Source organism: Pseudomyrmex gracilis, unplaced genomic scaffold (genome assembly GCF_002006095.1).
Source record: "Pseudomyrmex gracilis isolate BER0280 unplaced genomic scaffold, ASM200609v1 scaffold_177, whole genome shotgun sequence".
Taxonomy (NCBI): domain Eukaryota; kingdom Metazoa; phylum Arthropoda; class Insecta; order Hymenoptera; family Formicidae; genus Pseudomyrmex; species Pseudomyrmex gracilis.
This window is the reverse complement of record NW_018020761.1, coordinates 65381-70380: the sequence shown is the minus strand read 5'-3', so window position 1 is coordinate 70380 and position 5000 is coordinate 65381. Positions and strand designations below refer to the sequence as shown.

Here is a 5000-nt window from a genome sequence, read left to right as displayed (position 1 = left end):
GTCGTAAGTTACTCTACTTTGTCGTCATTAACTTTGTTTATTTGTGCGAAGAGAATTTAAGAGTCCGCGCGTTATTTTTTTTTTTTTTTTACACAGCGGCGTTTTTGTTGAACGACGCTTCGGGCTGGATATTATTGGGAAATTTTGTTTAAATGATATCACACACGCTGATAATAGAGACCTTTTGCAATAACGTGTTTTTTTTTTTTTTTTTTTGAAATACGCTAAACGCTGGCGTCGCGTTAAATCACAATGGGTCGTACAAATAAAATGAAGGTTTCAATTAATTACAAAGTCGACTTCCTTTAATTTATTATTCATTTAATTGAAAAGTGAAATACATGTATATATATATATAGTCGCTTCTATATTGTCCGCTAAAAGCGAAATATTTCGTTTTTTTTTCTCTGCCGATACGACCCAATGCGAATGATAACGCAAGAATTCTCTAATTAATTACAATACAATTATCAAGAATTATTCTTATTTACAACGATAAATATATTTTTCTTGCCTTTTTTTTCTGTATAACGCGATAGTTAGAATAATATATAATCATTGTAACGCGACGATAAGAAGAGTGCGTCGCCGCGACAGTTCGCTGTTCTCTCGGCGTTTACCGTACATATCCGCAAACTAGCGCAAAACTCTCCGATATAGAGCGGCATCGGATTTGATATATCGTTGAGATCGTCACGTCAACGAAGCGATAATATCACTCGAGGTCCTTGTATTCTCTTGTACTTCGGTTATTATACTGTTGCGATCGCAATGACGCGTATTGTGATGTGTGTTTTCTCATTTATTTTTTTTTTTTTGTTTTTTTGTTCTCAGATATGCGTGCGATACATATGTGTACGTACGTCTATATATGGTGTGTGCATCTGCTCTCGATCGCCCTCCTTTATCAACCTCGCGCAATAACAGAGAAAATTCTTAATCTCGATACACATGTGTTTAATATTATATTGACACGGTGCGCGTTTCGAGAAAAGAAACTTGACTTTAAGCTTTTGAAGTTTCTTTCCTTGCAACAAAAAGATGTCGAGTAAAAATAAATTACTCGAGAGAGAGAAAAAATCGACGTATATAAACTTTAATTTTTGTTTTCGAAATTTTTATTTTTGCTCGTTGTTTTTTTTTTTTTCTTGCAATGACGGAAATCATTGACGGAAAACGACAAGAAAACGCAACGATCTTAGCAAAAAGTGTTGTTTCGAAATACTCCGACGAAAAACAAATGCACCGTGACGCGTGCTCTCGTGTACATACGTCCTCTTCTCTCGTCACACCCCAATTGGCCCCAAAAAACTAAGAGGATACCGTGTGTTTTACGCTTTTACGTATATATCTTCACTTCGCTCCTTTTAAGTAAATTGCTCTTTTAGTTTTTCGCTTTTTCGTTTCGATTTCGTATCTCATTTAATTTCGTCATTTTTTTTTTTTTTTATCGAAGCTCGATTTTACAGCACACACACTTCCGTCTCGCCCTCGACAAAAGATTCTCTCCTATTGGATTTGAATCTATTATATCTATATACAGAGAGAGTGTGTTGTGTCCCGGGCGATTTCCGCCGAATTGCGGAATCGCTTCGGCGATAATTTGTCGGTCGATTTGTCATTAAAGAAAGTTCTCAATCGGTAGCTAATCGGTTTCCTCGACGTAACGTTTTGTCGAATCGAAGATTTTTACTGCACGGGCGTTTTTATTCGATGTATGATATTTTTTTATACTTGCCTTTCTCTTTTTTTTTAAATTTGGATGGTTTTCTTTTTTTGTTTTTTGTTTTTTTTTTTTTTAACAAAGCACGAATATCCGAGAGAGAGACTTTCTTCTTAACTTTCGTTAAGATCCTCTAAAATCTAGGTTTGGCGATCTCGGCGTTCTCGTTAAAGAGCAATCGACACCCTCCCTTCCCCCACGTTAGTCGAGGATCCGGGAATCCGAGAGAAAAAACACCTTGTACATACCTATATACACAATCTACCTACTTAGTCGCAAAGATCTACATCTGACAGCCCAAACACGTGCGTGTGATACTTTTGACGTTTCTTGAATTCTTTTCTATTCTCGCGCGGCAGCGGGAGATGGTGGATTGAACTTCACCGTGCTCTTCGCCGTATGATTATTTAAATTCGCCGTATATGATTATTTAACGTTTAGAACACTTTATTGCACTTTTCTTATTACAAAGAAACGTAGTAACGTAGCACGTAGATCTTTATGACGAAGTCTGCGCAATGTATGCTCGTATACAAGGCCTGTTCTACACAGTATGTAAAGTCGTCGTGTTACGCGTATATGTCCATATACGTGTATATAGAACTCCATTTTATAAAACTACTAAGTCTTGTAATATTAACAACCTGGTCTAGAGAAAACATGTTATTGATTTCGCGTAGAATTCGTAACATATTCGCTAGAGAGAGAGAGTCAGTGGTATGATATTATTACACAAGACTCTCGTACTTTTATGAAATTAGGTTTCTGTCTTCGTGGTCTTCTGCGCCGGCCTATTGGTCGAATTGAGACATAAAAGCGACATCCGACTTATTGTAGAACAAGTCTAATAGGTGTTAAAGTGTCGATGCGTGGACGTTTGTGTGTCAGGTGGTGTGTGTTGTTTCATATTTGATATATAATATGTTCTATTCTATTTTTTTTTGTTTTTATTTTTTATTTTTTTTTTTTTATACTCTTTGTCTAACTACTTTTTGAGTGTCTGCGAAACTGGTACTCCCCTCCTCGTAATTGGGAGGTATATGCTACGCGTTTAATCGCGACCGATCAATCTGATATATAACAAGTGATTTAAAAAGTAGCGTAGTAGAGACTTTGTTTGCTCTTTTTTATAATTTTCGTAATAATTTTTATTTTTTATTTTTTTTTGTTAAAATTTGAGGGATATGCCCGCAAAAAATGCTCCACCTCTCCGACTAGATTAATTTTTTTTTTCCTACTAATAATATAGTAGTAATAATAATAATAATAATAATAATAATAATAATAATAATAATAACAATAATAATGCGTAATGTGTTTTACATCTTTATATATCGGAATATAATATCTGAATATAGAAAATCTTATATACATCTTTACACTTAGGAATGCTTTCTCTCTCTTACGCATAATAACGATTATTTAATAAACACGTTACACGCTACGATTTGTTTTTCTTTTACGGCATATCATTTAATAAATTAAGTTTTCTTTCGTAAAAAAGGTGACTCGCGCCCGCGGGGTGTCTCGTGCTTCGCGTCCGAGTGCTCGTCGTGTTTTTTAATAAGTTTTTTCTTTTTTTTTTTTTTTTCAGCCCGCGGATTGACGAGCACAATCTCGTCATATTTGTATACCACGTAATATTATCACAAAAAAAGGAGCGCACACACACGCAACATAGATTTATCATATGGCGCGTACACGCATAGGGTAACAGGCTCGTCGTAATTCGCGGCTGTGTTCGTACATCAGACGCGTCGTGTAATCGTCGAGAGAGAGAGAGATCTCACGCGCGTCGAAACGACTCTCTCGTCAAACTCCCGAGGAATTGAGACGCATGCGGCCAGGATATAAAATGTTTGTTGAATGGATCTCGCTCTGAAGATTGCGCGGAAACCTAAACGTTATCTCTTGTCACGTTATCCGCCGTTCCGCCGAAGGACTCAACTCGGCGATCCGCAGCCGCTGACGAAATTGCGTCGCGCCATTAGGTCGCTCGATTTTTCGACACTCGCGCGACAATCGCTGATCAAAAAAAAAAAAAAAAAAAAAAAAAAAAAAAAAAATTTATCACGGTGTTACCGCGAGAACGATCAAATTCGAAGTCGATTCACCGGAGAGATATGTTACAACGAGTCCGTAGGAGCCGCGAACTACGACGAGCGTGCGCGCGGTTAAAGCTATTGGTAGCTCAATTGTTGCACTTCGTTGCTTGCCAATCCGCGAGCCGAAATTCGAAGTACGTAGGCGAAGCACGAGAGCCACGTGCGGTAACTTGAATATATATCCGATGAATCGACTTTCGTTTTGATCGTTTTTTTTTTTTTTTTTTTTTTGAGGACGATTGCAACGTAACGATTTTGAACCAGGCTGATGCGCAAGCGTCGACGAGGCGCAACGACGTTGCAAGCCTTTTCATTGGAAAACTCGTCCTCGACGATCGCTCTTCTCTGTGCGAGAATCATCCCGATCACCAATGACATCTCGATTCCGGAGACAGTCTGTCGATCGAATCGTCGGTACAGATTCAATGACGAGCCTCACCGTGACAGACTCCGGATTTACGGCACGAAAACGTATCTATCTCTCGTTTACGACGACAATGGCGATAATTACCTAAGATGAAGCGAGGTAAAGCACGCTTAATAATCGCGGTACAGCGATATATATATATATATATTCAACTATGTATTATTAAGTGGTATACAAGGTATACGCACGAGAACGACGTTCGTTCCAACGCGTCGTAATATCAACGAGATATGCTTCTTCGCTGTAATCACGGTCGACGTAAAAGGGAAGGAAAATTCTTCGTGTGTGACGTTCGTTTCGCCGGAAAATACAGGCCGGAGTCGAGAATACCGAGTAAAAAAAAAAAAATAAAAAAAAATTAGGCAACACGAAACAAATTTCGGTTCAACAAACATTTTGCTTCTGTCGAAACCGAATATCTTAGCGAATTGAAATCAAAATTTCGCAATCATTATCGAAAACGAAGACTTTCATCTTTTAATTAATTTTTGTTTTTAGAAAGAAAATGGAAAACACAAAAAGCCGCGAGATAATAAGCCGTCGAATGAGTTTACACGTGTAATTCGTTGGATAAGATTGAATCATCTCTCATCTTCAATAGAGAAAAAACCGAGACTCTTAGAAATGAGTCGCTAGAATTATCGACACAACTATCCCACTAGTAAGTCACTTCTGTTTTAAATATTATTATTAAACATTTTAAATAATTTATATTATTGAATATTATTATTTAAATATTTATATA

The 5000-nt window shown here is 37.2% G+C and overlaps 1 long non-coding RNA gene across 1 annotated transcript in view; it reads left to right on the top strand.

Annotated features, from left to right (window-relative positions):
* Nucleotides 1–5000, top strand: part of LOC109857871 — a 7614-nt gene that overhangs the window by 1727 nt on the left and 887 nt on the right. The window contains exon 1 of the long non-coding RNA XR_002250550.1: nucleotides 1–4916. This exon is cut by the window's left edge and continues 1727 nt beyond it. This is a non-coding gene — a long non-coding RNA (uncharacterized LOC109857871). The remainder of the gene's footprint in view (nucleotides 4917–5000) is intronic.